Genomic DNA, 13,206 nt, shown 5'->3' with positions numbered 1-13,206 from the left:
CCACATGTACTAGGGACATGACTTGGTTATACGTACCATAACATATACAAATAGAAAGTTTGAAAGTTGCCAAATATATATAAATAGAAACACTAATATTTCCTTTTCTTTTCCTCTGAAAGATCTTGGGTGCATTCAGTGCGGTGCTCACACTTCCACTTTGGAAACCAGGGTTTCAGAAAACAATTTGTGCCTGCATACAATCAGGCACTAGTTTTTTTTCTACTAACATATAATGTACTATTTGTTTCAGGGGTACAGGTCTGTGATTCATCAGTTTTACACAATTCACAGCACTCCCCATAGCACCCTCCCCACTGGCCATCACCCAGCCACTCCATCCCTCTTATCTCCCTCCCCTCCAGCAACCCTCAGTTTGTTTCCTGAGATCAAGAGTCTCTTATGGTTTGTCTCCCTCTCTGGCTTCGTCTTGTTTCATTTCCCCTCCTTTTCCCTATGATCCTCTGTCTTGTTTCTCAAAGTCCTCATATCGGTGAGATCATATGATAATTGTCTTTCTCTGATTGACTATTTCACTTAACATAATATCCTTTAGTTCTATCCACATCATTGCAAATGGCAAGATTTTGGGTTTTTGATAGCTGCATAATATTCCATTATATATCTATATCTATATCTATATCTATATCTCACATCTTCTTTATCCATTCATCTGTTGATGGACATCTAGGCTCTTTTCATAGTATGGCTATTGTGGACATCGCTGCTGTAAACATTCAGGTGCACATGCCCCTTTGGATCACTACATTTGTATCTTTATGGTAAATACCCAGGAGTGCGATTGCTGGGTCATAGGGTAGCTCTATTTTCAACTGTTTGAGGAGCCTCCATGCTGTTTTCCAGAGTGGCTGCACTAGCTTGCATTCCCACCAACAGTGTAGGAGGGTTCCCCTTTCTCTGCATCCTTGCCAACACCTGTTTTTTCCTGATTTGTATATTTTAGCCATTCTAACTGGTGTGAGGTGGTATTCTCACTGTGGTTTTGATTTGTATATTCCTGATGCTGAGTGAGATTGAGCACTTTTTCAAGTGTCTGTTGGCCATTTGGGTGTCATCTTTGCCCGAATGTCTGTTCATGTCCCCTGCCCATTTCTTGATTGGATTATTTGTTCTTTGGGTGTTGAGTTTGAAAAATTCTTTATAGATTTTGGATACTAGCCCTTTATCTGATGTGTCATTTGCAAATATCTTCTTCCATTCTGTCAGTTGTCTTTTAGTTTTGTGGACTCTTTCCTTTGTTGTGTGAAAGCTTTTTATTTTGAGGAAGTCCCAATTCTCTATTCTGTTTCATTGATCTATGTGTCTGTTTTTGTGGCAGGACCATACTGTCTTGGTGATTACAGCTTTTTTTTTTCTTTCTTTTTTTTTTTTAAAAGATTTTATTTATTTTATTTGACAGACAGAGATTACAAGTGGGCAGAGAGGCAGACAGAGAGAGAGGGGAGGAAGCAGGCTCCCTGCTGAGCAAAGAGCCCGATGCGGGGCTCGATCCCAGGACCCTGGGATCATGACCTGAGCTGAAGGCAGAGGCTTTAACCCACTGAGCCACCCAGGTGCCCCATGATTACAGCTTTGTAATACAGCTTGAAGTCTGGAATTGTGATGCTGCCAGCTTTGGTTTTCTTTTTCAACATTCTTCTGGCTATTTGGAGGATTTTCTGGATCCATACACATTTTAGGATTATTTGTTCCATTTCTTTGAAAAAAGTTGATGGTATTTTGGTAGGGATTGCATTAAATGTGTAGACTGCTTTAGGTAGCATAGACATTTTCACAATATTTGTTTTTCCAACCCATGAGCATGGAATGTTTTTCCATTTCTTTGTGTCTTCTTCAATTTCTTTCATGAGTGTTCTATAGTTTTCTCAGTACAGATTCCTTTGCCTCTTTGGTTATATTTATTCCTAGGCATCTTATGATTTTGGGTGCAATTGTAAATGGGATCGACTCCTTACTTTCTCTTTCTTCTGTCTTGTTGTTGATGCATAGAAATGCAACTGATTTCTGTACATTGATTTTATATCCTGACACTTTACTAAATTCCTGAATGGGTTCTAGCAGTTTTGGGGTGGAGTCTTTTTGGGTTTTCCACATAAAGTATCATATCATCTGCAAAGAGTGAGAGTTTGACTTCTTCTTTGCCAATTCAGATGCGTTTTATTTCTTTCTGTTTTCTGATTGCTGAAGCTAGGACTTCTAGTATTATGTTGAATAACACCCGTGATAATGGACATCCCTGCCATGTTCCTGACCTTAGGGGCAAGCACTGGTTTTTACATTACAAATGAAAAGACCTTTAGAGTAGAGAGAAGAGCAAACCTAGATTACCAGAACCAGTAAATGAATTGGATGAAATTAAGAAACAAAATATGTTCAATAAATAGATGAAATAATAGAAAACATTTGCTTTAGATACATGCTATAGGCTATTAAGACACAGAGAACATAAAACAAAACAAATATTTGCAGGGGAAAGAAACAGAAGACAGAAATTTAAACACTACCTCCTTTGGGAAAATGTTTTCCTGCTCTCGGGTGGGTCTTTGCTGACATCTATGGGCTATAATTTGTCAGTAATTTTACTTAAGGATTTTACCATGCTTGTTTATTCACCCTCTACTTAAAAAAGTTTTAAAATTAGGTATTTATACATTCGTTTCTGTTTGTTAGTGACTTGGGATTGGATAGATTTCTTTTTATCGATTTATGGGTTGGTTGTGTTCCTGAAAGTCTTGAATCATATTTCAAACAAGAAGCATTCAACCATAAGCTTTGTTGGAAAGAGACTGCAACTATCTTGTTCACTCTTAAATCTCTGGTACTTCAAATAGCATCAGATTCATTCAAAATGAATGAATTTTGGTTATTAAAAAATGTCCTCTGAATTGTTGAAATATACTTGAAAATATTAGCATTTAAAGGCACTCTGTGATGAGCCTTTTAAGAAAATTAATAAAGTTAAAAACAATTAATATTCAGTAAATTATTACCTGGGATAAACAAAGCTTTTAATAATGAACAAAATTGTGGCTCAATTTTGAAGCATCTGCCTTCAGCTCAGGTCATGATCTCAGGGTCCTGAGATCGAGTCCTGCTTTGGGCTCCCTTCTCAAAGGAAGCCTGCTTGTCTCTTTCCCACTCTCCTTGCTTGTGTTTCCTCTCCTCCTTTCTGCCAAAAAAAAAAAAAAATCTTTAAAAAATAATGGACAAAATTATCCTTTAAGCAAATCAATGGGACTATCCGAGTTGGACTGTTCAATGCAGATTTATATCTAGAAGTCACCGCAGACATAGTCTCACACCCTCCTATCAGAGATAAGGAAAAGTTAGAGCTTAGACAAACTAGAGAAACCTTGAGCAAGACCACACCACTATTTAGAGGCAGTTATTTCAATATGTAAAAATTATGTGTGATTATTCTTTTCCTGAAGGAGTTATTATGGGTTTTCTTAAAGTAACAAACCTTTCTCTGCTAACCAGAAACTATTGAAGTCCTTGTCTTTCTTCTGGAGCAATGACTAAAAGTTCCAAGGGCTCTTTTCCTATATATCCACATAGAATTTTTGGAGAAGTATAGCAACAGCATTTTGGAACAGCTGTTGATTCCAGGGTCCAGAAAATTCCTACCTTTCCTCTATCCTTTTGAATTTCCAACTCCCCCTTTCTTTCCACCACTAAGGAGTTCTGCTTAGCCACCATGTCATTTATTTGAATTCAGACTCGGGGATTTAATTTTTGAAATAACGTACCATTTTTATAAGAAGTGATACCTTCATTCCTAAAAATTCAAACAGTACAGGGCAAATATCAAGATAAGAGGAAGTAATCACCTTGAATTCTTACTCTCAGAAACCATTGTTAAATTGTTATTAATATTATGACTTGAAAAGGTGTCTATTATTCTAGGCATCTTCTGATTCCTAGGTGTAATGAAGGATAGATATATCTGAGTAAATGGGATAAAAGTTTAATTTTTACTCAAATAGGAAAAAAAATGGAATGGCACTAAAGAATTGCTGAAGTCAAGATAAATTTTTTTTTTTTTTGCTGTTGATAGTACTCACTTCTAAATTATTCCTGAAATTTGAGAAAAATTTATAACAAAATGGACCTAATAAAACTCTTACAAATACACCCAAATCGACACAATATATAGAAAAGCCCATTGCAGCAAGAACAAGTGAACCAAGCAAAAGCAAGACACACACACACACACACACACACACACACCCCAAACCATAATCCAGAAACCAACCTGAAGTCTATTAAGATTGGAATGGATTAATAAGTTGTGGTGTACTCATACAATAGTACACACTACAGCACTTTAAATGGATGAACCTGGACTAACTACATTGTTCAACATGAATAAGACTAAAAAAATATAATGTTGACCAAACAAAAAGTTGTAGAAGAATACACATAGATACCATTTTATAAAACTTAAAACTCTATGTAAAACAATACTTGTTAATGTTTAAGGATTCACAAATGCTTGGTAAAAGATGCCTAGTAATGGTAAAATTGACTTCATGCTGGGTCATTACATCTGGTAAAAGAGAAAGAGAAATGGAAGGGTCCAGAGACATCAACTGTGTTATAGACATTAAAAACAGATTTGAAACAGGGCAAAATGTTAAGATTTAATAAAGTTGGGTGTTTGGGCAATGGATATCTCTTAATCTTTATGTTTAAAATATTTCATGATTAAGGTACCAGAAAATAAAAATCGTAGAGATGAGCAGACTAATGGATTTTAAAAAATACTAAGCATAGGAACAGTCATTTGTTATTGCCCAAATAACTAGACATAATTAAAAATACCTGATTATGTTAGAACTAAACAGAATTAATTTAAAACTTATTATCTATAAATAAATTATAAGAATAAAAACTTGATCATAAAATCAGATACTCTGTAATTGATAGCATGAAGGAGCTGTGGTACATTTTATGTTGTTATGGGTAATATTTTTTTAAAATTTTATTTACTTATTTGAGCGAGAGGGAGAGGGAGAGAGAGAGAGCACAAATATGGGGAAAGGGAGCTGGGAGCCTGATGTGGGGCTTGATCCCACGACTCTGGGATCATGGCCTGAGCCTAAGGTGGACGGCTAATCAACTGAGCCATCCAGGAGCCCCTGTTATAGGTAATATTAAACATTTCTAACATACAGAACACATAGGGAACAATACCCGTGTACCCACTACTCAAATACAGTTGTGTTCTTTGTACCTGACTTCAGTGCTCTTTCTTTTATCTCCCCAATGCAATTATTAGTTTAAAATTAGTGCGTATCAGTCTTCATTATGTTTTGAGAATTGTCCCCATGAAATATGAACATTTGGTTTATTTTAAGTAAACTTGTTGTTGTTCAATATTATATTATTTGAATACAACATAATTCTATTCGCTTGTTTAGCCACTGATGGGTAACTCCTGATTACTAAAGATAAACAAGGCTGCAATGAACATCCTTATGCATATTTCCTTGTGCACGTAGATGAGAGATTGTCCAAGGCTCTGGGACACATAAACTGAAGTAGAATCATTGGGTTGTAGAATATTTGCACCCTTGAAATTTATTCAACATTACATATGTTAAATAAATGCTTGAAATAAGCAGGAAAACTACTTAAACTTTCCACCATGAGTGTATGCAAATTCTGGTTTCTCCCCATCGCTCCATCAGCCCTTGGTATCACCAAGTGATCTACACTCAGATAATGAAGTTATACTTATTCACATTTAGACCTTTAATTCATTTTATAAAATATTTTATTTATTTATTTGACAGAGAGAGAGAGAGTGAGAGAGAGAGAATGAGCATGGGAAGGAGCAGAGGCAGAGGGAGAAGCAGACTTCCTGCTGAGCAGGGAGCCCGATGTAGAACTTGATCCCAGGACCCAGGGATCATGACTGGGCCAAAGACAGACACTTAACTGACTGAGCCACTCAGGTGCCCTCCCCGCTTTAATTCACTTGACATTTATTTTTGTATGGTGTAAATTAAGCTTCTGATGTTCACCTCCTGTAGACAGAGCCAATTTTCATAGCACCATTAACTGACTTCTGCAGTAGTTCTCAAATTATGGCCAGAGGATCTCTGGGGAAGAGAGATTCCTGAGGTTCTTTTATAGGGTCCACAAGGTTAAAGCTATTCATAATACGAAGGTGTTATTTGTCTTTTTCCCTTTTATTCTCATGAGTGAATGGTAGTTTCCCAAAGGCTACAATGGCATGTGGTGACATCATTGCTTTAACAGCTAATAAACTGTGTACTGTGTATTGTAGTTTCTAGGATTTTCTAAGGCAGTGAGTTTAGAGTATAAATACATATATTTAAAAAAAATTAACTCAGTTTTCTCATTACTGTTACTGTGCTCCAACCAGCTCTTTACAGTTGCAGCTGCTAGTCTGTAATCTCTTTATCTTCCAAGAAATCATGATTTTTAAATCCCAAATATTTTTTCCTGCACCTATGCATAAATACAGGAATTAAGGTTATCTTGTTTTTGCAATGATATTAAAATATTTTCCAAAACCATTTCTAGTTTTCAAAATTTTATATGGAAAGTATTATTTTAGAATTAAATATTTTATTCTAAAATAAACACTATTTATAATACATTTTCTTGGATTTAAGGATGAATTACTGGCTTAAAAAAAGATATCAGAAGACCTTTTTTTTTGGAGAGAGAGAGAGCTCATGCCTGCTGGGATGTGGTGGGGAGGGTCAGAGGAAGAATCTTAAATAGGCTTCACGCCCAGCATGGAGCTGGACACGGGGCTTGATTTCAAGACCTTGAGATCATGACCTGAGCTGAAGTCAAAAGTCTGAGGCTTAACCCAATGAGCCACCCCGGTGCCCCTGGAGGACACGTTTTCTCAGTCTGTATCTGTGTTGCCTGTGTCTGAAAAAGACGAAACTGTTATAGCAGCAAGTTCTTTAACTCATGTGAAGGAGGAATAGGTTTCAAAAGAAGCTAGGGAAACATGTAAGTATGAAAAAAATGTCAAAAGGTACCCCTTCTTTAGCTTTATGGATGTCAACAATAGTTTCAAAGACTAATATGGCTCTGATTAGGTTGTAGCATCATCTTGGGTCCAATCATTCATTGTTCAAAGGAAAAAGGACTTAAATGTTTTAAATGTAGGTGTTACAAACTCTGTAAAAGCCTCTTACAGGATATCTTATCATATTGCACTGGCTGGAGGAGCTCCTACAATAGCAAAGAGACTAATACGGTCTTTTCCAGTTGCTTTGTTTCATGAATGCCTGCCTGATGAAAAGACAGTATAAGAAAGCATAGTTCTGCCACTTCCCAATGACATAGTAACTTGTCGAATTAAAGATTTAACTGCAAACATAAAGACTGAGTTAATATCTCATCTGAAAAGTTGTACCTTTGCCTTACAAACGGACAGATTTGTAGATGTGTCTGGACATGCTGGTTGGCTTATACTCATTTGGTATCATTGCCAACTAATCATTGATCTTATTTTATGTGAGTGCTTGGCCACAAACACGCGGGTGCTAAAACATTAACAGTGTTGTACAACTTTTTAAAAAATCTCATGGTTTTTCCTGCAATGCCTGGGTTGTTGACATTTCTAATGAGGGCGGGAGAACAATGGCAGGTAATGTTACCAGTGCCTTGGCACCAAGCAAGGGAAGAGCGTCTAATTCTTTTAGCACTCATTATATTCTTTATTATGACACATCCACAGTTTTTTTTTAAAAAGTCACTTTCACTAGAGAATGTCCTTGATGAAGGAATAAGATTTATTTTTTATTAAATCTTAACTTGAGTACATTTTAAGAAATATTCTGGGATGAAATGAGAAATGATCATCAAGCTCTTCTACTGTATAGTAGAATATGGTGGTTGTCTCTAGGGAGAAGGCTGAGTTGCAAGCTGATCTACCTACTTTTTGAATGGAACACATTTTTTTTTTTTCAGTTGGAAAAACAAAAAACTGACAGAAAATTGGTTATTCAGACTTGGGTATTTGGGAGACATTTTCTTGAGTATGAACAAAGTGAGACTGTCACTTCAAGGAAAACAGCTGATTATATCTGTGGTCAAGGATAAAATGTAAGTTTTTGAGTGAAATTAGAATTTTGGGAAGCTCGTATCTACTACCATAAGGTACTTAAAAACTTTTCTGATGAAATCAGTGGTAATAATAATGAATATGATTTAAATAGATAGTATATAAGATGTGCTGACATTTCCAATTGGAGAAAGACAACTATCATATGATCTCCCTGATATGAGGAAGTTGAGAGGCAACTTGGGGGATTTGAGGGTAGGAAAAGAATAAATGAAACCAGGTGGGATCAGGAGGGAGACAAACCATAAAAGACTCTTAATCTCACAAAACAAACTGAGGGTTGCTGGGGTGAGGGGGGTAGGGAGGTAGAGAGAGAGTGGTGGGGTGATGGACAGTGGGGAGGTTACGTGCTATGGTGAATGTTGTGAAGTGCGTAAACCTGGCGATTCACAGACCTGTACCCCTGAGGCTAATAATACATTATATGTTAATTAAAAAAATGTGTTGACTTTTCAAATAGCTGCATAATTCAGTGAACTGATCTTTTCTAATGATCAGTGCATGATGCACAATTGTTGCAGAAGCCTGTACTGATAAAGAAATTCTTCTCAAGTGCAGGATAGGCCAATGGATTTCAGTGAATTCCTGTCATTTATCCCCTGAATCAGAAACTTTAGACTCACATTCTTACTCTTCTCTCAAACCTTTCATTTTATTACTCAATACTTCGTGTCAATTCCACTTCCCAGACACCCTTAAGTATATTCTCTCATCTTCGAACTATTTTTGATGTCTTCATTTGGAACTTTGGGAATTTTACTTGTTTTATAATAAATATTAAATCTTTAACAACAGAGAAGGTATTTCTTGATCTTGCTACTACCTACCTCCCTGTGTCTCCTTGTTTCACTTTTTCCCTCAGTTAATCTGATTATAGATACAGATCTTTATGAAAACATGCTGATTCATGACTGCCTGCCTTTACTTTCTTGTGGTTTCCTTTGTGTGGAATGTTCCCCTTCTCCTGCTTACTTGGAAAATTCCAAGTTACATCTATCAAAATTCCATGCAAATGTTTCTTCCTCCAGGAAACCTTTCTTGACCTGCTTCATACCAGTAAGAGTTAGTCCCCTTATTTTTTCTGGGTTACTTTGTATTTTTTTCTATTGCTGTACTTATCCTTCTGTAATGTTTTTTCTTTCTGTAGAATTCTTGTTACAGAATTATCTTTTGGTGTGATGATGTTTACACACACACATATGTATGTCTATCTATCTATCTCTCTATATTTTAAAGATTTTGTTTATTTAAGAGAGAGAGTGAGAGAGAGAGCACCAGTAGGGGAAGGGGCAGAGGCAGAGGAAGAAGCAGTCCTCTCCTTGAGCAGGGAGTCCACAGGGCTCAATCCTGGGACTCCAGGACCATGACCCAAGCCACAGGCAGACGTTTAACTGACTGAGCACTCAGGTACCTCTATGTTTACCTATTTTGAGCAATCCCATGAGAAACAGGCCTGGGAAACCCCCATTGGGCTTCCTAAAACAATATTGTTGAGAGGTTCACTTTTAAAAGTAGGAACTTGAGAAATTTTCTGGTCTTGCTATCATATCAATTATTCTTTTGGATTTGTTTTATATTATAGCTACTATTAACACCGTTTTGAGTTGGTGCTGGAAAATTTAAGCCAAAATTTTTGCCTATGTCTAGATTTTGTGATCTAAATTACTTTCATTTTAGACTCTAATGAGGTGTCTTGCTTCATGTGAACTGAAGTCTGGCAAAGTCCATTTTCCCATATTGATACTGGGAAACAGTATGGGAGTCACTAATGTGCAGAAATTGCAACCTGAAATCAGCAAATCTCCCGTTTTACAATCCACTGTTGCTCTCTGGAGGATACATAGGTGGGTGGTGCTTGGTGTTGAGAAGCTTAGGGAAGCCATACGGTTGTGTTTTCTCTTTTAATATGTGCATTATATTCCCCTTGGAAAGGGGTTGTTGGATAATTTTCAGCCTTCCCAAGAAGCTAATTATTTCCTCCATTATTTGAGAGGAGATTTTTTCCCCTCCCTTCCTGTGTAAAAACTTGGGTTAATTGTGAAATGGGAAGTGAGGTATCCAAGAGGATCTAGAACCTCAAACTTCAGCTGTTTTGGTGCAGAAGCTGCACATCTTTTTTCTTTTTTAAAAAATTAGATCTGATTTTTTTTAATTTTTAATTTTTTATAAACATATATTTTTATCCCCAGGGGTACAGGTCTGTGAATCGCCAGGTTTACACACTTCACAGCACTCACCAAAGCACATACCCTCCCCAATATCCATAACCCCACCCCCCTTCTCCCAACCCCCCTCCCCCCAGCAACCCTCAGTTTGTTTTGTGAGATTAAGAGTCACTTATGGTTTGTCTCCCTCCCAGTCCCATCTTGTTTCATTTATTCTTCTCCTACCCACTTAAGCCCCCATGTTGCATCACCACTTCCTCATATCAGGGAGATCATATGATAGTTGTCTTTCTCTGCTTGGCTTATTTCACTAAGCATGATATGCTCTAGTTCCATCCATGTTGTCGCAAATGGCAAGATTTCATTTCTTTTGATGGCTGCATAGTATTCCATTGTGTATATATAAGAGTGGTAGATCTGATTTTTTAAAGACGATTTTATTTACTTATTTGACAGACAGATCACAAATAGGCAGAAAGGCCGGCAGAAAGAGAGGAAGAGAGGAAGAAGCAGGCTCCATGCTGAGCAGAGAGCCCGATGTGGGGCTCTACCCCAGGACCTTGGGGTCTGCCTTGAGCTGAAGGCAGAGGCTTAACCCACTGAGCCACCCAGGTGCCCTAAGAGTCTCTTATGGTTTGTCTTGCTCTCTGTTTTTATCTTTTTTTATTTTCCTTTCCTTCCCTCATGTTCCTCTGTTTTGTTTCTTAAATCCCACATGTGAGTGAAATAATATAATATTTGGGAGGAGCTATCCAAAAGAAATCTATCAGACGACAGTCAGGGTTTTCATGACTAGTCTCCTCTGGTTTTCAGTGGCTTTCAACACAGCATGCTCAGTCCTGTTTTTACAGCAAGAGTCAGTCAGCTAGATAACCCAAAGAAACCCAGGAAGGAAACCCAGACTTGGAGAAGGAGAGTAGGTTACACTGTTCTCGATTAAAAAACAAGGTCCTGGAAAGTTGGCCAGATATATAGTTTCCACCAGGGAAAACGCCGATCAGTTTGTATGTCTCTAGAATAGGAAATTTAAAGGCTGCGAGTCTGCTGCTTGTTTCTTGAGAACTGGTGTGGCTACATTGTGATTATCAAGGAAAGGAGCTTCTTTTGGAAGGTGCCCTTAAATTATGAGGAGGTCCTCATCTGGAGGATATTGGAAAATGAAAACTACTACCTGGCCTGTTCAATGGAACTCCTGTTTCTATTGATTCCAAGAAATTCTAATTAACTCACATGTATCCAAGATAGGAGTCTCAAATGCATGGGGTGGGAGTGGGGGTTGGGGAGAAAGAAATTAACCAAGGTTCCTAATGCTTTAAATGTTGGTAACATTTAAGAAAAATTCCAGGCTGAGATAAGGTCAAAGTACAAAATCTGTGAACTTGAGTTCTGGCTGTCACTGTTTTCAAGAGATTGCAGAGAAAAATTCCAATCTGTAAGTTACACAATTAGGTTAAGTAAGTTAAAGAAATTAGCCTTCAGAGGATGGAAACATTTAATGATTTTCTACTTGGAAAAGGTTGCCTTCTCTTTTTTTATTGTTCAAATTTTTATTTAAATTCTAATTAGTTAACATACAGCGCAAAATTGGTTTCAGGAGTAGAATTCAGTGGTTCATTACTTACATACAACCCCCAGAGCTCATCACAAGTGCCCTCCTTAATACCCATCACCCACTTAACTCATCCCCCACTCACCTCCCCCCATCCATCCTCAGATTGTTCTCTATCTTTAAGAGTCTCTAATAGTTTGTTTCCCTCCCTTTCTTTTTCCCCTCCCCCCTTAATGGTTTATCTGTTTTGTTTCCTAAATTCCGCATTTGAGTGAAATCATATGGTATTTTTCTTTCTCTAATTTTTCTTAGCTAATTATACTCTAGTTCCATCCAGATCATTGTGAAAGGCAGGAACGTTTCCTTGCAAATTAAAAAAATGTATAGACTTATTATAAAACCTTAGTTCAAAAGTAAATACTATACTCTGATAAACATAAGATGAAAAAGCACAAACTCATGTAAAGATAACTAAGTTATTTTTTTAAAGATTTTATTTATTTATGTATTTTGTCAGAGAGAGAGAGAGTGAGAGCATAAGCAGGCAGAGGCAGAGAGAGAAGCAGGCTCCACGCTGAGCAAGGAGACCAGTGTGGGACTTGATTCCAGGACCCTGGGATCAGGACCTGAGCCCAAGGCAGATGCTTAACTGACTGAGCCACCCAGGCATCCCAAAAACAATGCAGTTATAATGAATACTTAAATAGTGGTCTTGTTGTTGCTGTTTTAACATACTTTCTGTTCCTAAAAACTTTTTGTATGAAAAATGGGGAAATATAATTCTGGCTTAATATTTTCAGTGTCTTTGATAGGTTATAAAATAAAATTCAGATATGCAACTATACTGTAGACAAATAGTTAGTGGTCATAAAAAGATTTAAAAAATTTCTCTACTGTGGGGCACCTGGCTTGCTCAGTCAGTGGAGTGTGCGACTCTTGATCTCAGGGTCATGAATTTGAGCCCCATGTTGGGTGTAGACGCTGTTTAAATAAACTTAAAAAGCAAACAAACAAACAAACAAAAACCTCTCTGCACTAAAAATCTAAACTAGTATGTAGAGGATTACTCAATAAAGTAAATTCAAGAGAACTTAATTTTAATCTAAGCTTATTTAATATTCTTGAGATGGGTAAAAATTTTCATAAGATTAAAATTATTTTGTGCATTTTGAGTTTAAATTATGTCCCTGCTCTGATTTCATCATGTATAAAATAAAAATGCAGTCATAGCATTTTTGTACATATGAAACCATGCTTTTTGGGGCTCCTGGGTGGCTCAGTGGGTTAAGCCTCTGCCTTTGGCTCAGGTCATGATCCCCAGGTCCTAGGATCCAGCCCACAATGGGCTCTCT

The sequence above is a fragment of the Mustela nigripes genome, chromosome 5 (genome assembly GCF_022355385.1).
Source record: "Mustela nigripes isolate SB6536 chromosome 5, MUSNIG.SB6536, whole genome shotgun sequence".
NCBI classification, from domain to species: domain Eukaryota; kingdom Metazoa; phylum Chordata; class Mammalia; order Carnivora; family Mustelidae; genus Mustela; species Mustela nigripes.
Note: the sequence above shows the minus strand (reverse complement) of the source record.